This window comes from Siphateles boraxobius, unplaced genomic scaffold (genome assembly GCF_051911475.1).
Source record: "Siphateles boraxobius isolate OS27281-9 unplaced genomic scaffold, OSU_SipBor_1 270, whole genome shotgun sequence".
NCBI lineage: Eukaryota > Metazoa > Chordata > Actinopteri > Cypriniformes > Leuciscidae > Siphateles > Siphateles boraxobius.
Window position 1 is genome coordinate 32937 of NW_027508888.1, and position 26273 is coordinate 59209.

Sequence of the window (26273 nt, forward strand, 5' to 3'; positions counted from 1 at the left end):
TTTCCATTAATGGAGTTATTATTATTTAAACATTTTATTTTGGCCAAAGAGCTCACCCTGTCCTATGGAGGTATCCAAGAATTGTCTTGCTCACAGCAGAGCTACATGTGTTTGTTCAAGAACAGAGGACGTTTGGCAGCTTGTAACAAAGTACCACAATAGGTTGGGCCAGAGATTGAGCGTGGCTAAAAGAATTGGCTGTTTTGTCCAAGACTGGAACTGGGTAGTCGTCAAACCATCCACACTTTCCCAGTTCACAACTTCGAGTCTTGTGTCAGCAGTGTGAATGTAAGTTTTACCAAGCACAAAAGGGTAGTGATGGGAGAAACAAAGCTTTGAACCGATTGTTTCGCAACATTATTCACTGTTTCCAAGCGTTCGGAACGCAACACACTGGTCAGAACAGTGAAAATGCAACAAAAAAAAAAAGACTCAGGCCAAACATTCAAAAAACACCTTTTACAAACCTATTGCAAACGCTTTCTTGAAAGTAAAATCTTTCAAATGCAATTAGCTAAAAATAATCAAGCGAGTCTTGAATGGCAGGTTGACTTTAACAGCACCTTCCACGGTAAAGCCCGAGCTTATGCAAGGTGTTTGGTCGTGATAAAGAAGAAGACTCCCCGTCAGGGAATCGAACCCCGGTCTTCCGCGTGACAGGCGGAGATACTGTCCACTATACTAACGAGGACTGGTCATCACAGTTGCTTCTCTGGGCGGTGTGTTACTGTTGTCTATGCTCAACCGTTGAGACGTCACTTAATACTGGATATGCTTTCCATTAATGGAGTTATGGAGTTATTATTATTTAAACCTTTTATTTTGGCCAAAGAGCTCACCCTGTCCTATGGAGGTATCCAAGAATTGTCTTGCTCACAGCAGAGCTACATGTGTTTGTTCAAGAACAGAGGACGTTTGGCAGCTTGTAACAAAGTACCACAATAGGTTGGGCCAGAGATTGAGCGTGGCTAAAAGAATTGGCTATTTTGTCCAAGACTGGAACTGGGTAGTCGTCAAACCATCCACACTTTCCCAGTTCACAACTTCGAGTCTTGTGTCAGCAGTGTGAATGTAAGTTTTACCAAGCACAAAAGGGTAGTGATGGGAGAAACAAAGCTTTGAACTGATTGTTTCGCAACATTATTCACTGTTTCCAAGCGTTCGGAACGCAACACACTGGTCAGAACAGTGAAAATGGAACAAAAAAAAAAGACTCAGGCCAAACATTCAAAAAACACTTTTACAAACCTATTGCAAACGCTTTCTTGAAAGTAAAATCTTTCAAATGCAATTAGCTAAACATAATCAAGTGAGTCTTGAACGGCAGGTTGACTTTAACAGCGCCTTCCACGGTAAAGCCTGAGCTTATGCAAGGTGTTTGGTCGTGATAAAGAAGAAGACTAATCGAACCCCGGTCAATCCGCGTGACAGGCGGAGATACTGTCCACTATACTAACGAGGACTGGTCATCCCAATTGCTTCTCTGGGCGGTACGGTACTGTTGTCTATGCTCAACCGTTGAGACGTCACTTAATACTGGATATGCTTTCCATTAATGGAGTTATTATTATTTAAGCCTTTTATTTTGGCCAAGGAGCTCACCCTGCCCTATGGAGGTATCCATCCGCAATCTAAGGAGATGAAGGGTTTGTTCATTTAGCATCCAGGAAGTTCATAAAAATCTCATGCGAATACTACCACTGGTCTTCGACATACTATCGGATTCAGTGACATCCTCTTGGACAGGGTTTGCGGACATTTAGTGATGGGGCAGATTCTTTTTACATTTGCTCCTTCCTCTAATGGATATGGCTGTATTATTGTTTTTTAAAAAAAAGAAAATAAGCTGGATGGGAGGAGCCTGCACCAGACATTACCCTTGCTGAGCATGGTTGCATGTGCTTGGAACCACATTGTCCCAATGTCTCGTGGGTACAGCTCGAGTTTCTCTTCATTCACGCATAAATCTTTCGCCTTTTACTAAAGATTTCCGTGGAGGGGAACATTTGCAAGGTTCTGATATTTTTGGATGCTCTGCTCACAGCAGAGCTACATGTGTTTGTTCAAGAACAGAGGAAGTTTGGCAGCTTGTAACAAAGTACCACAATAGCCTGGGCCACAGATCGAGCGTGGCTAAAAGAATTGGCTGTTTTGTCCAAGACTGGAACTGGGTAGTCGTCAAACCATCCACACTTTCCCAGTTCACAACTTCGAGTCTTGTGTCAGCAGTGTGAATGTAAGTTTTACCAAGCACAAAAGGGTAGTGATGGGAGAAACAAAGCTTTTAACCGATTGTTTCGCAACATTATTCACTGTTTCCAAGCGTTCGGAACGCAACACACTGGTCAGAACAGTGAAAATGCAACAAAAAAAAAAAGACTCAGGCCAAACATTCAAAAAACACCTTTTACAAACCTATTGCAAACGCTTTCTTGAAAGTAAAATCTTTCAAATGCAATTAGCTAAACATAATCAAGTGAGTCTTGAACGGCAGGTTGACTTTAACAGCGCCTTCCACGGTAAAGCCTGAGCTTATGCAAGGTGTTTGGTCGTGATAAAGAAGAAGACTAATCGAACCCCGGTCTTCCGCGTGACAGGCGGAGATACTGTCCATTATACTGACGAGGACTGGTCATCCCAATTGCTTCTCTGGGCGGTACGGTACTGTTGTCTATGCTCAACCGTTGAGACGTCACTTAATACTGGATATGCTTTCCATTAATGGAGTTATTATTATTTAAGCCTTTTATTTTGGCCAAGGAGCTCACCCTGTCCTATGGAGGTATCCACCCGCAATCCAAGGAGATGAAGGGTTTGTTCATTTAGCATCCAGGAAGTTCATAAAAATCTCATGCGAATACTACCACTGGTCTTCGACATACTATCGGATTCAGTGACATCCTCTTGGACAGGGTTTGCGGACATTTGGTGATGGGGCAGATTCTTTTTACATTTGCTCCTTCCTCTAATGGATATGGCTGTATTATTGTTTTTTTTTTTAAAGAAAATAAGCTGGATGGGAGGAGCCTGCACAAGACATTACCCTTGCTGAGCATGGTTGCATGTGCTTGGGACCACATTGTCCCAACGTCTCATGGGTACAGCTCGAGTTTCTCTTCATTCACGCATAAATCTTTCGCCTTTTACTAAAGATTTCCGTGGAGGGGAACATTTGCGAGTTTCTTATATTTTTGGATGCTCTGCTCACAGCAGAGCTAGATGTGTTTGTTCAAGAACAGAGGACGTTTGGCAGCTTGTAACAAAGTACCACAATAGGCTGGGCCAAAGATCGAGCGTGGCTAAAATAATTGGCTGTTTTGTCCAAGACAGCGGTGTGAATGTAAGTTTTACCAAGCACAAAAGGGTAGTGATGGGAGAAACAAAGCTTTGAACTGATTGCTTCGCAAAATTATTCACTGTTTCCAAGCGTTCGGAACGCAACACACTGGTCAGAACAGTGAAAATGCAACAAAAAAAAAAGACGTGATAAAGACTGTCCACTATACTAACGAGGACTGGTCATCACAGTTGCTTCTCTGGGCGGTGTGTTACTGTTGTCTATGCTCAACCGTTGAGACGTCACTTAATACTGGATATGCTTTCCATTAATGGAGTTATTATTATTTAAACATTTTATTTTGGCCAAAGAGCTCACCCTGTCCTATGGAGGTATCCAAGAATTGTCTTGCTCACAGCAGAGCTACATCTGTTTGTTCAAGAACAGAGGACGTTTGGCAGCTTGTAACAAAGTACCACAATAGGTTGGGCCAGAGATTGAGAGTGGCTAAAAGAATTGGCTGTTTTGTCCAAGACTGGAACTGGGTAGTCGTCAAACCATCCACACTTTCCCAGTTCACAACTTCGAGTCTTGTGTCAGCAGTGTGAATGTAAGTTTTACCAAGCACAAAAGGGTAGTGATGGGAGAAACAAAGCTTTGAACCGATTGTTTCGCAACATTATTCACTGTTTCCAACCGTTCGGAACGCAACACACTGGTCAGAACAGTGAAAATGCAACAAAAAAAAAAGACTCAGGCCAAACATTCAAAAAACACCTTTTACAAACCTATTGCAAACGCTTTCTTGAAAGTAAAATCTTTCAAATGCAATTAGCTAAACATAATCAAGTGAGTCTTGAACGGCAGGTTGACTTTAACAGCGCCTTCCACGGTAAAGCCTGAGCTTATGCAAGGTGTTTGGTCGTGATAAAGAAGAAGACTAATCGAACCCCGGTCTTCCGCGTGACAGGCGGAGATACTGTCCACTATACTAACGAGGACTGGTCATCCCAATTGCTTCTCTGGGCGGTACGGTACTGTTGTCTATGCTCAACCGTTAAGACGTCATTTAATACTGGATATGCTTTCCATTAATGGAGTTATTATTATTTAAGCCTTTTATTTTGGCCAAGGAGCTCACCCTGTCCTATGGAGTTATCCACCCGCAATCCAAGGAGATGAAGGGTTTGTTCATTTAGCATGCAGGAAGTTCATAAAAATCTCATGCGAATACTACCACTGGTCTTCGACATACTATCGGATTCAGTGACATCCTCTTGGACAGGGTTTGCGGACATTTGGTGATGGGGCTGATTCTTTTTACATTTGCTCCTTCCTCTAATGGATATGGCTGTATTATTGTTTTTTTTTAAAGAAAATAAGCTGGATGGGAGGAGCCTGCACCAGACATTACCCTTGCTGAGCATGGTTGCATGTGCTTGCGACCACATTGTCCCAACGTCTCATGGGTACAGCTCGAGTTTCTCTTCATTCACGCATAAATCTTTCGCCTTTTACTAAAGATTTCCGTGGAGGGGAACATTTGCGAGTTTCTGATATTTTTGGATGCTCTGCTCACAGCAGAGCTACATGTGTTTGTTCAAGAACAGAGGAAGTTCGGCAGCTTGTAACAAAGTACCACAATAGGCTGGGCCACAGATCGAGCGTGGCTAAAAGAATTGGCTGTTTTGTCCAAGACAGCGGTGTGAATGTAAGTTTTACCAAGCACAAAAGGGTAGTGATGGGAAAAACAAAGCTTTGAACTGATTGCTTCGCAAAATTATTCACTGTTTCCAAGCGTTCGGAACGCAACACACTGGTCAGAACAGTGAAAATGCAACAAAAAAAAAAGACGTGATAAAGACTGTCCACTATACTAACGAGGACTGGTCATCACAGTTGCTTCTCTGGGCGGTGTGTTACTGTTGTCTATGCTCAACCGTTGAGACGTCACTTAATACTGGATATGCTTTCCATTAATGGAGTTATTATTATTTAAACATTTTATTTTGGCCAAAGAGCTCACCCTGTCCTATGGAGGTATCCAAGAATTGTCTTGCTCACAGCAGAGCTACATCTGTTTGTTCAAGAACAGAGGACGTTTGGCAGCTTGTAACAAAGTACCACAATAGGTTGGGCCAGAGATTGAGAGTGGCTAAAAGAATTGGCTGTTTTGTCCAAGACTGGAACTGGGTAGTCGTCAAACCATCCACACTTTCCCAGTTCACAACTTCGAGTCTTGTGTCAGCAGTGTGAATGTAAGTTTTACCAAGCACAAAAGGGTAGTGATGGGAGAAACAAAGCTTTGAACCGATTGTTTCGCAACATTATTCACTGTTTCCAAGCGTTCGGAACGCAACACACTGGTCAGAACAGTGAAAATGCAACAAAAAAAAAAGACTCAGGCCAAACATTCAAAAAACACCTTTTACAAACCTATTGCAAACGCTTTCTTGAAAGTAAAATCTTTCAAATGCAATTAGCTAAACATAATCAAGTGAGTCTTGAACGGCAGGTTGACTTTAACAGCGCCTTCCACGGTAAAGCCTGAGCTTATGCAAGGTGTTTGGTCGTGATAAAGAAGAAGACTAATCGAACCCCGGTCTTCCGCGTGACAGGCGGAGATACTGTCCACTATACTAACGAGGACTGGTCATCCCAATTGCTTCTCTGGGCGGTACGGTACTGTTGTCTATGCTCAACCGTTAAGACGTCATTTAATACTGGATATGCTTTCCATTAATGGAGTTATTATTATTTAAGCCTTTTATTTTGGCCAAGGAGCTCACCCTGTCCTATGGAGGTATCCACCCGCAATCCAAGGAGATGAAGGGTTTGTTCATTTAGCATGCAGGAAGTTCATAAAAATCTCATGCGAATACTACCACTGGTCTTCGACATACTATCGGATTCAGTGACATCCTCTTGGACAGGGTTTGCGGACATTTGGTGATGGGGCTGATTCTTTTTACATTTGCTCCTTCCTCTAATGGATATGGCTGTATTATTGTTTTTTTTTTTAAAGAAAATAAGCTGGATGGGAGGAGCCTGCACCAGACATTACCCTTGCTGAGCATGGTTGCATGTGCTTGGGACCACATTGTCCCAACGTCTCATGGGTACAGCTCGAGTTTCTCTTCATTCACGCATAAATCTTTCGCCTTTTACTAAAGATTTCCGTGGAGGGGAACATTTGCGAGTTTCTGATATTTTTGGATGCTCTGCTCACAGCAGAGCTACATGTGTTTGTTCAAGAACAGAGGAAGTTTGGCAGCTTGTAACAAAGTACCACAATAGGCTGGGCCACAGATTGAGCGTGGCTAAAAGAATTGGCTGTTTTGTCCAAGACAGCGGTGTGAATGTAAGTTTTACCAAGCACAAAAGGGTAGTGATGGGAAAAACAAAGCTTTGAACTGATTGCTTCGCAAAATTGTGCACTGTTTCCAAGCGTTCGGAACGGAAAACGCTGGTCAGAACAGTGAAAATCCCACAAAAAAAAAAAAGACTCAGGCCAAACATTCAAAAAACACCTTTTACAAACCTATTGCAAACGCTTTCTTGAAAGTAAAATCTTTCAAATGCAATTAGCTAAAAATAATCAAGCGAGTCTTGAATGGCAGGTTGACTTTAACAGCACCTTCCACGGTAAAGCCCGAGCTTATGCAAGGTGTTTGGTCGTGATAAAGAAGAAGACTCCCCGTCAGGGAATCGAACCCCGGTCTTCCGCGTGACAGGCGGAGATACTGTCCACTATACTAACGAGGACTGGTCATCACAGTTGCTTCTCTGGGCGGTGTGTTACTGTTGTCTATGCTCAACCGTTGAGACGTCACTTAATACTGGATATGCTTTCCATTAATGGAGTTATGGAGTTATTATTATTTAAACCTTTTATTTTGGCCAAAGAGCTCACCCTGTCCTATGGAGGTATCCAAGAATTGTCTTGCTCACAGCAGAGCTACATGTGTTTGTTCAAGAACAGAGGACGTTTGGCAGCTTGTAACAAAGTACCACAATAGGTTGGGCCAGAGATTGAGCGTGGCTAAAAGAATTGGCTATTTTGTCCAAGACTGGAACTGGGTAGTCGTCAAACCATCCACACTTTCCCAGTTCACAACTTCGAGTCTTGTGTCAGCAGTGTGAATGTAAGTTTTACCAAGCACAAAAGGGTAGTGATGGGAGAAACAAAGCTTTGAACTTATTGTTTCGCAACATTATTCACTGTTTCCAAGCGTTCGGAACGCAACACACTGGTCAGAACAGTGAAAATGCAACAAAAAAAAAAGACTCAGGCCAAACATTCAAAAAACACTTTTACAAACCTATTGCAAACGCTTTCTTGAAAGTAAAATCTTTCAAATGCAATTAGCTAAACATAATCAAGTGAGTCTTGAACGGCAGGTTGACTTTAACAGCGCCTTCCACGGTAAAGCCTGAGCTTATGCAAGGTGTTTGGTCGTGATAAAGAAGAAGACTAATCGAACCCCGGTCTTCCGCGTGACAGGCGGAGATACTGTCCACTATACTAACGAGGACTGGTCATCCCAATTGCTTCTCTGGGCGGTACGGTACTGTTGTCTATGCTCAACCGTTGAGACGTCACTTAATACTGGATATGCTTTCCATTAATGGAGTTATTATTATTTAAGCCTTTTATTTTGGCCAAGGAGCTCACCCTGCCCTATGGAGGTATCCATCCGCAATCCAAGGAGATGAAGGGTTTGTTCATTTAGCATCCAGGAAGTTCATAAAAATCTCATGCGAATACTACCACTGGTCTTCGACATACTATCGGATTCAGTGACATCCTCTTGGACAGGGTTTGCGGACATTTAGTGATGGGGCAGATTCTTTTTACATTTGCTCCTTCCTCTAATGGATATGGCTGTATTATTGTTTTTTAAAAAAAAGAAAATAAGCTGGATGGGAGGAGCCTGCACCAGACATTACCCTTGCTGAGCATGGTTGCATGTGCTTGGAACCACATTGTCCCAATGTCTCGTGGGTACAGCTCGAGTTTCTCTTCATTCACGCATAAATCTTTCGCCTTTTACTAAAGATTTCCGTGGAGGGGAACATTTGCAAGGTTCTGATATTTTTGGATGCTCTGCTCACAGCAGAGCTACATGTGTTTGTTCAAGAACAGAGGAAGTTTGGCTGCTTGTAACAAAGTACCACAATAGGCTGGGCCACAGATCGAGCGTGGCTAAAAGAATTGGCTGTTTTGTCCAAGACTGGAACTGGGTAGTCGTCAAACCATCCACACTTTCCCAGTTCACAACTTCGAGTCTTGTGTCAGCAGTGTGAATGTAAGTTTTACCAAGCACAAAAGGGTAGTGATGGGAGAAACAAAGCTTTGAACCGATTGTTTCGCAACATTATTCACTGTTTCCAAGCGTTCGGAACGCAACACACTGGTCAGAACAGTGAAAATGCAACAAAAAAAAAAAGACTCAGGCCAAACATTCAAAAAACACCTTTTACAAACCTATTGCAAACGCTTTCTTGAAAGTAAAATCTTTCAAATGCAATTAGCTAAACATAATCAAGTGAGTCTTGAACGGCAGGTTGACTTTAACAGCGCCTTCCACGGTAAAGCCTGAGCTTATGCAAGGTGTTTGGTCGTGATAAAGAAGAAGACTAATCGAACCCCGGTCTTCCGCGTGACAGGCGGAGATACTGTCCATTATACTGACGAGGACTGGTCATCCCAATTGCTTCTCTGGGCGGTACGGTACTGTTGTCTATGCTCAACCGTTGAGACGTCACTTAATACTGGATATGCTTTCCATTAATGGAGTTATTATTATTTAAGCCTTTTATTTTGGCCAAGGAGCTCACCCTGTCCTATGGAGGTATCCACCCGCAATCCAAGGAGATGAAGGGTTTGTTCATTTAGCATCCAGGAAGTTCATAAAAATCTCATGCGAATACTACCACTGGTCTTCGACATACTATCGGATTCAGTGACATCCTCTTGGACAGGGTTTGCGGACATTTGGTGATGGGGCAGATTCTTTTTACATTTGCTCCTTCCTCTAATGGATATGGCTGTATTATTGTTTTTTTTTTAAAGAAAATAAGCTGGATGGGAGGAGCCTGCACCAGACATTACCCTTGCTGAGCATGGTTGCATGTGCTTGTGACCACATTGTCCCAACGTCTCATGGGTACAGCTCGAGTTTCTCTTCATTCACGCATAAATCTTTCGCCTTTTACTAAAGATTTCCGTGGAGGGGAACATTTGCGCGTTTCTGATATTTTTGGATGCTCTGCTCACAGCAGAGCTACATGTGTTTGTTCAAGAACCGAGGACGTTTGGCAGCTTGTAACAAAGTACCACAATAGGCTGGGCCACAGATCGTGCGTGGCTAAAAGTATCCACCCGCAATCCAAGGAGATGAAGGGTTTGTTCATTTAGCATCCAGGAAGTTCATAAAAATCTCATGCGAATAATACCACTGGTCTTCGACATACTATCGGATTCAGTGACATCCTCTTGGACAGGGTTTGCGGACATTTGGTGATGGGGCAGATTCTTTTTACATTTGCTCCTTCCTCTAATGGATATGGCTGTATTATTGTTTTTTTTTTTTTAAGAAAATAAGCTGGATGGGAGGAGCCTGCACCAGACATTACCCTTGCTGAGCATGGTTGCATGTGCTTGAAACCACATTGTCCCAACGTCTCATGGGTACAGCTCGAGTTTCTCTTCATTCACGCATAAATCTTTCGCCTTTTACTAAAGATTTCCGTGGAGGGGAACATTTGCGAGTTTCTTATATTTTTGGATGCTCTGCTCGCAGCAGAGCTACATGTGTTTGTTCAAGAACAGAGGACGTTTGGCAGCTTGTAACAAAGTACCACAATAGGCTGGGCCAAAGATCGAGCGTGGCTAAAAGAATTGGCTGTTTTGTCCAAGACAGCGGTGTGAATGTAAGTTTTACCAAGCACCAAAGGGTATTGATGGGAGAAACAAGGCTTTGAACTGATTGCTTCGCAAAATTATTCACTGTTTCCAAGCGTTCGGAACGGAACACGCTGGTCAGAACAGTGAAAATCCCACAAAAGAAAAAAGACTCAGGCCAAACATTCAAAAAACACCTTTTACAAACCTATTGCAAACACTTTCTTGAAAGTAAAATCTTTCAAATGCAATTAGCTAAAAATAATCAAGCGAGTCTTGAACGGCAGGTTGACTTTAACAGCACCTTCCACGGTAAAGCCCGAGCTTATGCAAGGTGTTTGGTCGTGATAAAGAAGAAGACTCCCCGTCGGGGAATCGAACCCCGGTCTTCCGCGTGACAGGCGGAGATACTGTCCACTTTACTAACGAGGACTGGTCATCACAGTTGCTTCTCTGGGCGGTCTGTTACTGTTGTCTATGCTCAACCGTTGAGACGTCACTTAATACTGGATATGCTTTCCATTAATGGAGTTATTATTATTTAAACCTTTTATTTTGGCCAAAGAGCTCACCCTGTCCTATGGAGGTATCCAAGAATTGTCTTGCTCACAGCAGAGCTACATGTGTTTGTTCAAGAACAGAGGACGTTTGGCAGCTTGTAACAAAGTACCACAATAGGTTGGGCCAGAGATTGAGCGTGGCTAAAAGAATTGGCTGTTTTGTCCAAGACTGGAACTGGGTAGTCGTCAAACCATCCACACTTTCCCAGTTCACAACTTCGAGTCTTGTGTCAGCAGTGTGAATGTAAGTTTTACCAAGCACAAAAGGGTAGTGATGGGAGAAACAAAGCTTTGAACCGATTGTTTCGCAACATTATTCACTGTTTCCAAGCGTTCGGAACGCAACACACTGGTCAGAACAGTGAAAATGCAACAAAAAAAAAAAAAAATCAGGCCAAACATTCAAAAAACACCTTTTACAAACCTATTGCAAACGCTTTCTTGAAAGTAAAATCTTTCAAATGCAATTAGCTAAACATAATCAAGTGAGTCTTGAACGGCAGGTTGACTTTAACAGCGCCTTCCACGGTAAAGCCTGAGCTTATGCAAGGTGTTTGGTCGTGATAAAGAAGAAGACTAATCGAACCCCGGTCTTCCGCGTGACAGGCGGAGATACTGTCCATTATACTAACGAGGACTGGTCATCCCAATTGCTTCTCTGGGCGGTACGGTACTGTTGTCTATGCTCAACCGTTGAGACGTCACTTAATACTGGATATGCTTTCCATTAATGGAGTTATTATTATTTAAGCCTTTTATTTTGGCCAAGGAGCTCACCCTGTCCTATGGAGGTATCCACCCGCAATCCAAGGAGATGAAGGGTTTGTTCATTTAGCATCCAGGAAGTTCATAAAAATCTCATGCGAATACTACCACTGGTCTTCGACATACTATCGGATTCAGTGACATCCTCTTGGACAGGGTTTGCGGACATTTGGTGATGGGGCAGATTCTTTTTACATTTGCTCCTTCCTCTAATGGATATGGCTGTATTATTGTTTTTTTTTTAAAGAAAATAAGCTGGATGGGAGGAGCCTGCACCAGACATTACCCTTGCTGAGCATGGTTGCATGTGCTTGGGACCACATTGTCCCAACGTCTCATGGGTACAGCTCGAGTTTCTCTTCATTCACGCATAAATCTTTCGCCTTTTACTAAAGATTTCCGTGGAGGGGAACATTTGCGCGTTTCTGATATTTTTGGATGCTCTGCTCACAGCAGAGCTACATGTGTTTGTTCAAGAACAGAGGACGTTTGGCAGCTTGTAACAAAGTACCACAATAGGCTGGGCCACAGATCGTGCGTGGCTAAAAGTATCCACCCGCAATCCAAGGAGATGAAGGGTTTGTTCATTTAGCATCCAGGAAGTTCATAAAAATCTCATGCGAATACTACCACTGGTCTTCGACATACTATCGGATTCAGTGACATCCTCTTGGACAGGGTTTGCGGACATTTGGTGATGGGGCAGATTCTTTTTACATTTGCTCCTTCCTCTAATGGATATGGCTGTATTATTGTTTTTTTTTTTTAAAGAAAATAAGCTGGATGGGAGGAGCCTGCACCAGACATTACCCTTGCTGAGCATGGTTGCATGTGCTTGAAACCACATTGTCCCAACGTCTCATGGGTACAGCTCGAGTTTCTCTTCATTCACGCATAAATCTTTCGCCTTTTACTAAAGATTTCCGTGGAGGGGAACATTTGCGAGTTTCTTATATTTTTGGATGCTCTGCTCGCAGCAGAGCTACATGTGTTTGTTCAAGAACAGAGGACGTTTGGCAGCTTGTAACAAAGTACCACAATAGGCTGGGCCAAAGATCGAGCGTGGCTAAAAGAATTGGCTGTTTTGTCCAAGACAGCGGTGTGAATGTAAGTTTTACCAAGCACCAAAGGGTAGTGATGGGAGAAACAAGGCTTTGAACTGATTGCTTCGCAAAATTATTCACTGTTTCCAAGCGTTCGGAACGGAACACGCTGGTCAGAACAGTGAAAATCCCACAAAAGAAAAAAGACTCAGGCCAAACATTCAAAAAACACCTTTTACAAACCTATTGCAAACGCTTTCTTGAAAGTAAAATCTTTCAAATGCAATTAGCTAAAAATAATCAAGCGAGTCTTGAACGGCAGGTTGACTTTAACAGCACCTTCCACGGTAAAGCCCGAGCTTATGCAAGGTGTTTGGTCGTGATAAAGAAGAAGACTCCCCGTCGGGGAATCGAACCCCGGTCTTCCGCGTGACAGGCGGAGATACTGTCCACTTTACTAACGAGGACTGGTCATCACAGTTGCTTCTCTGGGCGGTGTGTTACTGTTGTCTATGCTCAACCGTTGAGACGTCACTTAATACTGGATATGCTTTCCATTAATGGAGTTATTATTATTTAAACCTTTTATTTTGGCCAAAGAGCTCACCCTGTCCTATGGAGGTATCCAAGAATTGTCTTGCTCACAGCAGAGCTACATGTGTTTGTTCAAGAACAGAGGACGTTTGGCAGCTTGTAACAAAGTACCACAATAGGTTGGGCCAGAGATTGAGCGTGGCTAAAAGAATTGGCTGTTTTGTCCAAGACTGGAACTGGGTAGTCGTCAAACCATCCACACTTTCCCAGTTCACAACTTCGAGTCTTGTGTCAGCAGTGTGAATGTAAGTTTTACCAAGCACAAAAGGGTAGTGATGGGAGAAACAAAGCTTTGAACCGATTGTTTCGCAACATTATTCACTGTTTCCAAGCGTTCGGAACGCAACACACTGGTCAGAACAGTGAAAATGCAACAAAAAAAAAAAAAATCAGGCCAAACATTCAAAAAACACCTTTTACAAACCTATTGCAAACGCTTTCTTGAAAGTAAAATCTTTCAAATGCAATTAGCTAAACATAATCAAGTGAGTCTTGAACGGCAGGTTGACTTTAACAGCGCCTTCCACGGTAAAGCCTGAGCTTATGCAAGGTGTTTGGTCGTGATAAAGAAGAAGACTAATCGAACCCCGGTCTTCCGCGTGACAGGCGGAGATACTGTCCATTATACTAACGAGGACTGGTCATCCCAATTGCTTCTCTGGGCGGTACGGTACTGTTGTCTATGCTCAACCGTTGAGACGTCACTTAATACTGGATATGCTTTCCATTAATGGAGTTATTATTATTTAAGCCTTTTATTTTGGCCAAGGAGCTCACCCTGTCCTATGGAGGTATCCACCCGCAATCCAAGGAGATGAAGGGTTTGTTCATTTAGCATCCAGGAAGTTCATAAAAATCTCATGCGAATACTACCACTGGTCTTCGACATACTATCGGATTCAGTGACATCCTCTTGGACAGGGTTTGCGGACATTTGGTGATGGGGCAGATTCTTTTTACATTTGCTCCTTCATCTAATGGATATGGCTGTATTATTGTTTTTTTTTTAAAGAAAATAAGCTGGATGGGAGGAGCCTGCACCAGACATTACCCTTGCTGAGCATGGTTGCATGTGCTTGGGACCACATTGTCCCAACGTCTCATGGGTACAGCTCGAGTTTCTCTTCATTCACGCATAAATCTTTCACCTTTTACTAAAGATTTGAGCGGGGGGGAACATTTGCGAGTCTCTGATATTTTTGGATGCTCTGCTAAAAGAATTGGCTGTTTTGAACAAGACTGGAACTGGGTAGTCGTCAAACCATCCACACTTTCCCAGTTCACAACTTCGATTCTTGTGTCAGCAGTGTGAATGCAAGTTTTACCAAGCACAAAAGGGTAGTGATGGGAGAAACAAAGCTTTGAACCGATTGTTTCGCAACATTATTCACTGTTTCCAAGCGTTCGGAACGCAACACGCTGGTCAGAACAGTGAAAATCCCACAAAAAAAAAAAAAGACTCAGGCCAAACATTCAAAAAACACATTTTACAAACCTATTGCAAATGCTTTCTTGAAAGTAAAATTTTTAAAATGCAATTAGCTAAACATAATCAAGTGAGTCTTGAAAGGCAGGTTGACTTTAACAGCGCCTTCCACGGTAAAGCCTGAGCTTATGCAAGGTGTTTGGTCGTGATAAAGCAGAAGACTCCCCGTCGGGGAATCAAACCCCGGTCTTCCGCGTGACAGGCGGAGATACTGTCCACTATACTAACGAGGACTGGCCATCACAGTAGCTTCTCTGGGCGGTACCGCACTGCTGTCTATGCTCAACCGTTGAGACGTCACTTAATACTGGATATGCTTTCCATTAATGGAGTTGTTATTATTTAAGCCTTTTATTTTGGCCAAGGAGCTCACCCTGTCCTATGGAGGTATCCCCCCGCAATCCAAGGAGATGAAGGGTTTGTTCATTTAGCATCCAGGAAGTTCATAAAAATCTCATGCGAATACTACCACTGGTCTTCGACATACTATCGGATTAAGTGACATCCTCTCGGACAGTGTTTGCGGACATTTGGTGATGGGGCAGATTCTATTTACATTTGCTCCTTCCTCTAATGGATATGGCTGTATTACTGTTTTTTTTTTAAAGAAAATAAGCTGGATGGGAGGAGCCTGCACCACACATTACCCTTGCTGAGCATGGTTGCATGTGCTTGCGACCACATTGTCCCAACGTCTCATGGGTACAGCTCGAGTTTCTCTTCATTCACGCATAAATCTTTCGACCTTTTATTAAAGATTTACTAAAGAGCGTGGCTAAAAGAGTTGGCTGTTTTGTCCAAGGCAGCAGTGTGAATGTAAGTTTTACCAAGCACAAAAGGGGAGTGATGGGAGAAACAAAGCTTTGAACCGATTGCTTCGCAAAATTGTTCACTGTTTCCAAGCGTTCGGAACGGAACACGCTGGTCAGAACAGTGAAAATGCCACACAAAAAAAAGACGCAGGCCAAACATTCAAAAAACACCTTTTACAAACCTATTGCAAACGCTTTCTTGAAAGTAAAATCTTTCAAATGCAATTAGCTAAACATAATCAAGTGAGTCTTGAACGGCAGGTTGACTTTAACAGCACCTTCCACGGTAAAGCCTGAGCTTATGCAAGGTGTTTGGTCGTGATAAAGAAGAAGACTAATCGAACCCCGGTCTTCCGCGTGACAGGCGGAGATACTGTCCACTATACTAACGAGGACTGGTCATCCCAATTGCTTCTCTGGGCGGTACGGTACTGTTGTCTATGCTCAACCGTTGAGACGTCACTTAATACTGGATATGCTTTCCATTAATGGAGTTATTATTATTTAAGCCTTTTATTTTGGCCAAGGAGCTCACCCTGTCCTATGGAGGTATCCACCCGCAATCCAAGGAGATGAAGGGTTTGTTCATTTAGCATCCAGGAAGTTCATAAAAATCTCATGCGAATACTACCACTGGTCTTCGACATATTATCGGATTCAGTGACATCCTCTTGGACAGGGTTTGCGGACATTTGGTGATGGGGCAGATTCTTTTTACATTTGCTCCTTCCTCTAATGGATATGGCTGTATTATTGTTTTTTTTTTTAAAGAAAATAAGCTGGATGGGAGGAGCCTGCACCAGACATTACCCTTGCTGAGCATGGTTGCATGTGCTTGCGACCACATTGTCCAAACGTCTCATGGGTACAGCTCGAGTTTCTCTTCATTTACGCATAAATCTTTCGCCTTTTACTAAAGATTTCCGTGGAGGGGAACATTTGAGAGTTTCTGATATTTTTGGATGCTCTGCTCACAGCAGAGCTACATGTGTTTGTTCAAGAACAGAGGACGTTTGGCAGCTTGTAACAAAGTACCACAATAGGCCGGGCCACAGATCGAGCGTGGCTAAAAGAATTGGCTGTTTTGTCCAAGACAGCGGTGTGAATGTAAGTTTTACCAAGCACAAAAGGGTAGTGATGGGAGAAACAAAGCTTTGAACCAAGGTTATTATAGTTTTGCATTTTTCATTAGTTTTTATTTTTATTTCGTTTTGAATTTTGGTTTTCAAATTCAGTTTAGTTTTAATTAGTTTTTAAAGTGGGTTTGCTAGTTTAGTTTATTTTTTATTTTTTGAAAATGCTTAGTTTTAGTTTAGTTTTTATTAGTTTTAATGTTAGTTTTAGTCTTTTTTTGGATTTTGGGTTATTTGTCAGGGGCAAGATTCAAAAAGGTCAGAAAAAGAATTGTGTAATAATAACTCAACGAAAACATCATACAATTTTAGAAATATCTATTCAACAATAAAACCAGTACATAAAATGTACATATGGGCACAAATATGTAAACAGTCTGCACAAGACTCCGCAGTAAAGTGCAAAATGTGTAAGTGACGTGTGCCAGGAAAAAAAACTAAATAGCAAATAGACTAAAGACGACATAAACTGCATTTCTAAATAAGTACGAAATATTGTGTATTGCCTATCTTGCTAGGTAAGTCTTGCTAGTGTTTGTCCTATTTAAAGTAGGCTAATACTGAACGTGAAACAAAATCTGGAACAAAAAAGTGGATTAACAGTTTTCTAGCAATATTAATTATTAAAATTAAGCACAAAAAAAGAGTTCATACCCAAACAGAGTATTAAAAACCTCCTTGCAAGGTAAGTATTGCTAGTCTTTGTCCGATTTAAAGTAATACTGAATATGAAAATAAAAATTAAAAAAATCTGGAACAAAAAAGTAGATTATAAATGTATTAAAACAAAAATAATACTCAAGAGTATTAAAAAACTCAAAATACATGGAGAAAATCATTGAGCAAATACAGGCTATTTCTCATTAAAGAGCAGTGAATTCTTTTCTCTTTTTATTTTGTTGTTTGATTGATATTAAGTGCACAGACGGCATTAGGTTTATTACGCACTGTCACTTTAAGACCGAGTGCAGATCCAATTGCACTGATGCACATCCGATATTCTCACAACTGTATGTTCTGTAAAGACATAACTGACTGTGTTTGCATGAATACTCTCCAAAACGGACATTTATACATAATGCTGTGTATTTGTCCATTCAGACGCGAAAGAGAGCTCAATTCAGTCCTTGCGCGCTGTATAGCTGTCTATCATTTGTCATATAGTAATAACACCTTGTTTTATTTTATTTTTTATAAGTTATGAGCTATAAATAATTAAAGTGTGATATTTAAATTACGCAATTGAAAGTGCGCAGCTCTGAATGCACGAGCTCTGCGTGCACACACAAACTGACAGCTTTACCGCTTGTTTCGCTATTTGTTGCGCTTATCAAGTTAATGGTTACATTTCGGAGATATCAAGTAGCTATATAAAGCTACATTAAACATTCCACACACATCGCAATGACGATGATAAGTGTTATTTTTTATTAATTGAACCACGGATTATCCAAAGCGTCCGACTCCGCGGTATTAAACATATAGGCTACATATAAGGCACACTGTCTAACATTCGCACAACCTTTGAACTAAAAATAAAATAAAAAGTGCATTCATCTTTTGCATGACGCGGGCCATAAAATTAATGTCGGACCGGCTACTCATCTGTATTGAATAATGACATAACATTATTTAATATTTGAATCACAGCTTATATATTTGATATCGACAACCCAAGTGCATTTTACCTCAAATTTGCGACTAGTTAACTTTCTAAAGAAGGCGCAATCGCTTCTCGGGTCGACATTAACACACAGACAATAATGTATTCAGAATTAAAAATATTTTTGCACCACTTTTTAATGTGTGATTGTGTAAAGGTGTTCACGAGATACCAACCTTTCGCGAACTTGCTTTCAACGTCGAACCCTCGTTTTCATGGAGACGGAGGGGAGGGGCTGTGTGTGTGTGTGTGTGTGTGTGTGTGTGTGTGCGCGTGCATGTGACAGAGAGACGGAGGGAGAGCAGCGAAAGGAAATGCAGCTGAACGAATACACTGCGTGTTTTAAATAGCGTTAAAAATGAAAGACATTTACAAAGACGAAAACTAAGGACATTTACTCTATTATTTTATTTTATTTTAGTTAGTTTTGCCAAACACACATTACAGTTTTAGTTAGTTATCGTTTTTTTGTAATGCCTCGTTTTTATTTTTATTTTAGTTAACGACAATGTTTTTTCCCACCTAGTTTTAGTTTTTTCGTTCGTTTTCGTTAAGGATTATAACCTTGCTTTGAACTGATTGCTTCGCAAAATTGTTCACTGTTTCCAAGCATTCGGAACGGAACACGCTGGTCAGAACAGTGAAAATGCCACAAAAAAAAAAGACTCAGGCCAAACATTCAAAAAACACCTTTTACAAACCTATTGCAAACGCTTTCTTGAAAGTAAAATCTTTCAAATGCAATTAGCTAAACATAATCAAGTGAGTCTTGAAGGACAGGTTGACTTTAACAGCGCCTTCCACGGTAAAGCCTGAGCTTATGCAAGGTGTTTGGTCATGATAAAAGAGAAGACTCCCCGTCGGGGAATTGAACCCCGGTCTTCCGCGTGACAGGCGGAGATACTGTCCACTATACTAACAAGGACTGGTCAAAGTGGCTTCTCTGGGCGGTACGGTACTGTTGTCTATGCTCAACCGTTGAGACGTCACTTAATACTGGATATGCTTTCCATTAATGGAGTTATAATTATTTAAGCCTTTTATTTTGGCCAAGGAGCTCACCCTGTCCTATGGAGGTATCCACCCGCAATCCAAGGAGATGAAGGGTTTGTTCATTTAGCATCCAGGAAGTTCATAAAAATCTCATGCGAATACTACCACTGGTCTTCGACATACTATCGGATTCAGTGACATCCTCTTGGACAGGGTTTGCGGACATTTGGTGATGGGGCAGATTCTTTTTACATTTGCTCCTTCCTCTAATCGATATGGCTGTATTATTGTTTTTTTTTAAAAGAAAATAAGCTGGATGGGAGGAGCCTGCACCAGACATTACCCTTGCTGAGCATGGTTGCATGTGCTTGCGACCACATTGTCCCAACGTCTCATGGGTACAGCTCGAGTTTCTCTTCATTCACGCATAAATCTTTCGCCTTTTACTAAAGATTTCCGTGGAGGGGAACATTTGAGAGTTTCTGATATTTTTGGATGCTCTGCTCACAGCAGAGCTACATGTGTTTGTTCAAGAACAGAGGACGTTTGGCAGCTTGTAACAAAGTACCACAATAGGCTGGGCCACAGATCGAGCGTGGCTAAAATAATTGGCTGTTATATCCAAGACAGCGGTGTGAATGTAAGTTTTACCAAGCACAAAAGGGTAGTGATGGGAGAAACAAGGCTTTGAACTGATTGCTTCGCAAAATTATTCACTGTTTCCAAGCGTTCGGAACGGAACACGCTGGTCAGAACAGTGAAAATGCCACAAAAAAAAAAAGACTCAGGCCAAACATTCAAAAAACACATTTTACAAACCTATTGCAAACGCTTTCTTGAAAGTAAAATCTTTCAAATGCAATTAGCTAAACATAATCAAATGAGTCTTGAACGGCAGGTTGACTTTAACAGCGCCTTCCACGGTAAAGCCTGAGCTTATGCAAGGTGTTTGGTCATGATAAAGGAGAAGACTCCCCGTCGGGGAATTGAACCCCGCTCTACCGGGTGACAGGCGGAGATACTGTCCACTATACTAACGAGGAATGATCATCACAGTGCCTTCTCTGGGTGGTACGTTACTGTTGTCTATGCTCAACCGTTGAGACGTAACTTAATACTGGATATGCTTTCCATTAATGGAGTTATAATTATTTAAGCCTTTTATTTTGGCCAAGGAGCTCACCCTGTCCTATGGAGGTATCCACCCGCAATCCAAGGAGATGAAGGGTTTGTTCATTTAGCATCCAGGAAGTTCATAAAAATCTCATGCGAATACTACCACTGGTCTTCGACATACTATCGGATTAAGTGACATCCTCTCGGACAGGGTTTGCGGACATTTGGTGATGGGGCAGATTCTATTTACATTTGCTCCTTCCTCTAATGGATATGGCTGTATTACTGTTTTTTTTTTAAAGAAAATAAGCTGGATGGGAGGAGCCTGCACCACACATTACCCTTGCTGAGCATGGTTGCATGTGCTTGCGACCACATTGTCCCAACGTCTCATGGGTACAGCTCGAGTTTCTCTTCATTCACGCATAAATCTTTCGCCTTTTACTAAAGATTTCCGTGGAGGGGAACATTTGAGAGTTTCTGATATTTTTGGATGCTCTTCTCACAGGAGAGCTACATGTGTTTGTTCAAGAACACAGGACGTTTGGCAGCTTGTAACAAAGTACCACAATAGGCTGGGCCACAGATCGAGCGTGGCTAAAAGAATTGGCTGTTTTGTCCAAGACAGCGGTGTGAATGTAAGTTTTACCAAGCACAAAAGGGTAGTGATGGGAGAAACAAAGCTTTGAACCGATTGTATCGCAACATTATTCACTGTTTCCAAGCGTTCGGAACGCAACACGCTGGTCAGAACAGTGAAAATGCCACAAAAAAAAAAAAAGACTCAGGCCAAACATTCAAAAAACACATTTTACAAACCTATTGCAAATGCTTTCTTGAAAGTAAAATTTTTAAAATGCAATTAGCTAAACATAATCAAGTGAGTGTTGAAAGGCAGGTTGACTTTAACAGCGCCTTCCACGGTAAAGCCTGAGCTTATGCAAGGTGTTTGGTCGTGATAAAGAAGAAGACTCCCCGTCGGGGAATCGAACCCCGGTCTTCCGCGTGACAGGCGGAAGACCACTATACTAACGTGGACTGGCCATCACAGTAGCTTCTCTGGGCGGTACCGCACTGCTGTCTATGCTCAACCGTTGAGACGTCACTTAATACTGGATATGCTTTCCATTAATGGAGTTGTTATTATTTAAGCCTTTTATTTTGGCCAAGGAGCTCACCCTGTCCTATGGAGGTATCCCCCCGCAATCCAAGGAGATGAAGGGTTTGTTCATTTAGCATCCAGGAAGTTCATAAAAATCTCATGCGAATACTACCACTGGTCTTCGACATACTATCGGATTAAGTGACATCCTCTCGGACAGGGTTTGCGGACATTTGGTGATGGGGCAGATTCTATTTACATTTGCTCCTTCCTCTAATGGATATGGCTGTATTACTGTTTTTTTTTTAAAGAAAATAAGCTGGATGGGAGGAGCCTGCACCACACATTACCCTTGCTGAGCATGGTTGCATGTGCTTGCGACCACATTGTCCCAACGTCTCATGGGTACAGCTCGAGTTTCTCTTCATTCACGCATAAATCTTTCGCCTTTTATTAAAGATTTACTAAAGAGCGTGGCTAAAAGAGTTGGCTGTTTTGTCCAAGGCAGCAGTGTGAATGTAAGTTTTACCAAGCACAAAAGGGTAGTGATGGGAGAAACAAAGCTTTGAACCGATTGCTTCGCAAAATTATTTACTGTTTCCAAGCGTTCGGAACGGAACACGCTGGTCAGAACAGTGAAAATGCCACAAAAAAAAAAAGACGCAGGCAAAACATTCAAAAAACACCTTTTACAAACCTATTGCAAACGCTTTCTTGAAAGTAAAATCTTTCAAATGCAATTAGCTAAACATAATCAAGTGAGTCTTGAACGGCAGGTTGACTTTAACAGCGCCTTCCACGGTAAAGCCTGAGCTTATGCAAGGTGTTTGGTCGTGATAAAGAAGAAGACTAATCGAACCCCGGTCTTCCGGAGATACTGTCCATTATACTAACGAGGACTGGTCATCCCAATTGCTTCTCTGGGCGGTACGGTACTGTTGTCTATGCTCAACCGTTGAGACGTCACTTAATACTGGATATGCTTTCCATTAATGGAGTTATTATTATTTAAGCCTTTTATTTTGGCCAAGGAGCTCACCCTGTCCTATGGAGGTATCCACCCGCAATCCAAGGAGATGAAGGGTTTGTTCATTTAGCATCCAGGAAGTTCATAAAAATCTCATGCGAATACTACCACTGGTCTTCGACATACTATCGGATTCAGTGACATCCTCTTGGACAGGGTTTGCGGACATTTGGTGATGGGGCAGATTCTTTTTACATTTGCTCCTTCCTCTAATGGATATGGCTGTATTATTGTTTTTTTTTTTAAAAGAAAATTAGCTGGATGGGAGGAGCCTGCACCAGACATTACCCTTGCTGAGCTTGGTTGCATGTGCTTGCGATCACATTGTCCCAACGTCTCATGGGTACAGCTCGAGTTTCTCTTCATTCACGTATAAATCTTTCGCCTTTTACTAAAGATTTCCGTGGAGGGGAACATTTGAGAGTTTCTGATATTTTAGGATGCTCTGCTCACAGCAGAGCTACATGTGTTTGTTCAAGAACAGAGGACGTTTGGCAGCTTGTAACAAAGTACCACAATAGGCTGGGCCACAGATCGAGCGTGGCTAAAAGAATTGGCTGTTTTGTCCAAGACAGCGGTGTGAATGTAAGTTTTACCAAGCACAAAAGGGTAGTGATGGGAGAAACAAAGCTTTGAACTGATTGCTTCGCAAAATTATTCACTGTTCCAAGCGTTCGGAACGGAACACGCTGGTCAGAACAGTGAAAATGCCAAAAAAAAAAAAAAGACTCAGGCCAAACATTCAAAAAACACCTTTTACAAACCTATTGCAAACGCTTTCTTGAAAGTAAAATCTTTCAAATGCAATTAGCTAAACATAATCAAGTGAGTCTTGAACGGCAGGTTGACTTTAACAGCGCCTTCCACGGTAAAGCCTGAGCTTATGCAAGGTGTTTGGTCGTGATAAAGGAGAAGACTCCCCGTCGGGGAATAGAACCGCGGTCTTCCGCGTGACAGGCGGAGATACTGTCCACTATACTAACGAGGACTGGTCATCACAGTGGCTTCTCTGGGCGGTACGGTACTGTTGTCTATGCTCAACCGTTGAGACGTCACTTAATACTGGATATGCTTTCCATTAATGGAGTTATAATTATTTAAGCCTTTTATTTTGGCCAAGGAGCTCACCCTGTCCTATGGAGGTATCCACCCGCAATCCAAGGAGATGAAGGGTTTGTTCATTTAGCATCCAGGAAGTTCATAAAAATCTCATGCGAATACTACCACTGGTCTTCGACATACTATCGGATTCAGTGACATCCTCTTGGACAGGGTTTGCGGACATTTGGTGATGGGGCAGATTCTTTTTACATTTGCTTCTTCCTCTAATGGATATGGCTGTATTATTGTTTTTTTTTTAAAGAAAATAAGCTGGATGGGAGGAGCCTGCACCAGACATTACCCTTGCTGAGCATGGTTGCATGTGCTTGGGAGCACATTGTCCCAACTTGGGCACAGCTCGAGTTTCTCTTCATTCACGCATAAATCTTTCGCCTTTTACTAAAGATTTCCGTGGAGGGGAACATTTGCGAGTTTCTGATATTTTTGGATGCTCTGCTCACAGCAGAGCTACATGTGTTTGTTCAAGAACAGAGGACATTTGGCAGCTTGTAACAAAGTACCACAATAGGCTGGGCCACAGATCGAGCGTGGCTAAAAGAATTGGCTGTTTTGTCCAAGACAGCGGTGTGAATATAAGTTTTACCAAGCACAAAAGGGTAGTGATGGGAGAAACAAAGCTTTGAACTGATTGCTTCGCAAAATTATTTACTGTTTCCAAGCGTTCGGAATGGAACACGCTGGTCAGAACAGTGAAAATCCCACAAAAAAAAAGACTCAGGCCAAACATTCAAAAAACACCTTTTACAAACCTATTGCAAACGCTTTCTTGAAAGTAAAATCTTTCAAATGCAATTAGCTAAAAATAATCAAGCGAGTCTTGAACGGCAGGTTGACTTTAACAGCACCTTCCACGGTAAAGCCCGAGCTTATGCAAGATGTTTGGTCGTGATAAAGAAGCAGACTCCCCGTCGGGGAATCGAACCCCGGTCTTCCGCGTGACAGGCGGAGATACTGTCCACTATACTAACGAGGACTGGTCATCACAGTTGCTTCTCTGGGCGGTGTGTTACTGTTGTCTATGCTCAACCGTTGAGACGTCACTTAATACTGGATATGCTTTCCATTAATGGAGTTATTATTATTTAAACCTTTTATTTTGGCCAAAGAGCTCACCCTGTCCTATGGAGGTATCCAAGAATTGTCTCGCTCACAGCAGAGCTACATGTGTTTGTTCAAGAACAGAGGACGTTTGGCAGCTTGTAACAAAGTACCACAATAGGTTGGGCCAGAGATTGAGCGTGGCTAAAAGAATTGGCTGTTTTGTCCAAGACTGGAACTGGGTAGTCGTCAAACCATCCACACTTTCCCAGTTCACAACTTCGAGTCTTGTGTCAGCAGTGTGAATGTAAGTTTTACCAACCACAAAAGGGTAGTGATGGGAGAAACAAAGCTTTGAACCGATTGTTTCGCAACATTATTCACTGTTTCCAAGCGTTCGGAACGCAACACACTGGTCAGAACAGTGAAAATGCAACAAAAAAAAAAGACTCAGGCCAAACATTCAAAAAACACCTTTTACAAACCTATTGCAAACGCTTTCTTGAAAGTAAAATCTTTCAAATGCAATTAGCTAAACATAATCAAGTGAGTCTTGAACGGCAGGTTGACTTTAACAGCGCCTTCCACGGTAAAGCCTGAGCTTATGCAAGGTGTTTGGTCGTGATAAAGAAGAAGACTAATCGAACCCCGGTCTTCCGGAGATACTGTCCACTATACTAACGAGGACTGGTCATCCCAATTGCTACTCTGGGCGGTACGGTACTGTTGTCTATGCTTAACCGTTGAGACGTCACTTAATACTGGATATGCTTTCCATTAATGGAGTTATTATTATTTAAGCCTTTTATTTTGGCCAAGGAGCTCACCCTGTCCTATGGAGGTATCCACCCGCAATCCAAGGAGATGAAGGGTTTGTTCATTTAGCATCCAGGAAGTTCATAAAAATCTCATGCGAATACTACCACTGGTCTTCGACATACTATCGGATTCAGTGACATCCTCTTGGACAGGGTTTGCGGACATTTGGTCATGGGGCAGATTCTTTTTACATTTGCTCCTTCCTCTAATGGATATGGCTGTATTATTGTTTTTTTTTTTAAGAAAATAAGCTGGATGGGAGGAGCCTGCACCAGACATTACCCTTGCTGAGCATGGTTGCATGTGCTTGGGAGAACATTGTCCCAACGTCTCATGGGTACAGCTCGAGTTTCTCTTCATTCACGCATAAATCTTTCGCCTTTTACTAAAGATTTCCGTGGAGGGGAACATTTGCGAGTTTCTGATATTTTTGGATGCTCTGCTCACAGCAGAGCTACATGTGTTTGTTCAAGAACAGAGGACGTTTGGCAGCTTGTAACAAAGTACCACAATAGGCTGGGCCACAGATCGAGCGTGGCTAAAAGAATTGGCTGTTTTGTCCAAGACAGCGGTGTGAATATAAGTTTTACCAAGCACAAAAGGGTATTGATGGGAGAAACAAAGCTTTGAACTGATTGCTTCGCAAAATTATTCACTGTTTCCAATCGTTCGGAACGGAACAGGCTGGTCAGAACAGTGAAAATCCCACAAAAAAAAAGACTCAGGCCAAACATTCAAATAACACCTTTTACAAACCTATTGCAAACGCTTTCTTGAAAGTAAAATCTTTCAAATGCAATTAGCTACAAATAATCA

At 42.0% G+C, this 26273-nt stretch overlaps 21 non-coding genes across 21 annotated transcripts; 16 read left to right on the top strand and 5 right to left on the bottom strand.

Moving 5' to 3' along the window:
* Positions 1 to 619: 619 nt before the first annotated feature.
* trnad-guc (transfer RNA aspartic acid (anticodon GUC)) lies at positions 620 to 691 on the bottom strand. The gene has a single exon. It is a non-coding gene; the product is annotated as a tRNA-Asp (tRNA).
* Positions 692 to 1936: 1245 nt separating this feature from the next.
* Positions 1937 to 2051, top strand: LOC143752966 (U5 spliceosomal RNA). The gene has a single exon (XR_013207452.1). It is a non-coding gene; the product is annotated as a U5 spliceosomal RNA (small nuclear RNA).
* Positions 2052 to 3102: 1051 nt separating this feature from the next.
* LOC143753023 (U5 spliceosomal RNA) lies at positions 3103 to 3217 on the top strand. Its single transcript, XR_013207506.1, has one exon. It is a non-coding gene; the product is annotated as a U5 spliceosomal RNA (small nuclear RNA).
* A 1533-nt stretch (positions 3218 to 4750) lies between these two features.
* Positions 4751 to 4865, top strand: LOC143753007 (U5 spliceosomal RNA). The gene has a single exon (XR_013207489.1). It is a non-coding gene; the product is annotated as a U5 spliceosomal RNA (small nuclear RNA).
* Positions 4866 to 6400: 1535 nt separating this feature from the next.
* LOC143753008 (U5 spliceosomal RNA) lies at positions 6401 to 6515 on the top strand. The gene has a single exon (XR_013207490.1). It is a non-coding gene; the product is annotated as a U5 spliceosomal RNA (small nuclear RNA).
* Positions 6516 to 6970: 455 nt separating this feature from the next.
* Positions 6971 to 7042, bottom strand: trnad-guc (transfer RNA aspartic acid (anticodon GUC)). Its single transcript has one exon. It is a non-coding gene; the product is annotated as a tRNA-Asp (tRNA).
* Positions 7043 to 8286: 1244 nt separating this feature from the next.
* Positions 8287 to 8401, top strand: LOC143752968 (U5 spliceosomal RNA). The gene has a single exon (XR_013207454.1). It is a non-coding gene; the product is annotated as a U5 spliceosomal RNA (small nuclear RNA).
* A 1049-nt stretch (positions 8402 to 9450) lies between these two features.
* LOC143752959 (U5 spliceosomal RNA) lies at positions 9451 to 9566 on the top strand. Its single transcript, XR_013207445.1, has one exon. It is a non-coding gene; the product is annotated as a U5 spliceosomal RNA (small nuclear RNA).
* Positions 9567 to 9975: 409 nt separating this feature from the next.
* On the top strand, positions 9976 to 10090 carry LOC143752936 (U5 spliceosomal RNA). The gene has a single exon (XR_013207423.1). It is a non-coding gene; the product is annotated as a U5 spliceosomal RNA (small nuclear RNA).
* Positions 10091 to 11853: 1763 nt separating this feature from the next.
* LOC143752960 (U5 spliceosomal RNA) lies at positions 11854 to 11969 on the top strand. Its single transcript, XR_013207446.1, has one exon. It is a non-coding gene; the product is annotated as a U5 spliceosomal RNA (small nuclear RNA).
* Positions 11970 to 12378: 409 nt separating this feature from the next.
* LOC143752937 (U5 spliceosomal RNA) lies at positions 12379 to 12493 on the top strand. Its single transcript, XR_013207424.1, has one exon. It is a non-coding gene; the product is annotated as a U5 spliceosomal RNA (small nuclear RNA).
* Positions 12494 to 14256: 1763 nt separating this feature from the next.
* LOC143752995 (U5 spliceosomal RNA) lies at positions 14257 to 14368 on the top strand. Its single transcript, XR_013207477.1, has one exon. It is a non-coding gene; the product is annotated as a U5 spliceosomal RNA (small nuclear RNA).
* Positions 14369 to 14793: 425 nt separating this feature from the next.
* Positions 14794 to 14865, bottom strand: trnad-guc (transfer RNA aspartic acid (anticodon GUC)). Its single transcript has one exon. It is a non-coding gene; the product is annotated as a tRNA-Asp (tRNA).
* Positions 14866 to 16312: 1447 nt separating this feature from the next.
* LOC143752926 (U5 spliceosomal RNA) lies at positions 16313 to 16428 on the top strand. Its single transcript, XR_013207413.1, has one exon. It is a non-coding gene; the product is annotated as a U5 spliceosomal RNA (small nuclear RNA).
* A 2665-nt stretch (positions 16429 to 19093) lies between these two features.
* On the bottom strand, positions 19094 to 19165 carry trnad-guc (transfer RNA aspartic acid (anticodon GUC)). The gene has a single exon. It is a non-coding gene; the product is annotated as a tRNA-Asp (tRNA).
* A 469-nt stretch (positions 19166 to 19634) lies between these two features.
* Positions 19635 to 19750, top strand: LOC143753011 (U5 spliceosomal RNA). Its single transcript, XR_013207494.1, has one exon. It is a non-coding gene; the product is annotated as a U5 spliceosomal RNA (small nuclear RNA).
* A 998-nt stretch (positions 19751 to 20748) lies between these two features.
* LOC143752943 (U5 spliceosomal RNA) lies at positions 20749 to 20864 on the top strand. The gene has a single exon (XR_013207429.1). It is a non-coding gene; the product is annotated as a U5 spliceosomal RNA (small nuclear RNA).
* A 1960-nt stretch (positions 20865 to 22824) lies between these two features.
* Positions 22825 to 22940, top strand: LOC143752953 (U5 spliceosomal RNA). Its single transcript, XR_013207439.1, has one exon. It is a non-coding gene; the product is annotated as a U5 spliceosomal RNA (small nuclear RNA).
* A 994-nt stretch (positions 22941 to 23934) lies between these two features.
* Positions 23935 to 24049, top strand: LOC143753009 (U5 spliceosomal RNA). Its single transcript, XR_013207492.1, has one exon. It is a non-coding gene; the product is annotated as a U5 spliceosomal RNA (small nuclear RNA).
* Positions 24050 to 24501: 452 nt separating this feature from the next.
* On the bottom strand, positions 24502 to 24573 carry trnad-guc (transfer RNA aspartic acid (anticodon GUC)). Its single transcript has one exon. It is a non-coding gene; the product is annotated as a tRNA-Asp (tRNA).
* Positions 24574 to 25798: 1225 nt separating this feature from the next.
* On the top strand, positions 25799 to 25913 carry LOC143753010 (U5 spliceosomal RNA). Its single transcript, XR_013207493.1, has one exon. It is a non-coding gene; the product is annotated as a U5 spliceosomal RNA (small nuclear RNA).
* The last annotated feature ends 360 nt before the right edge of the window (positions 25914 to 26273 follow it).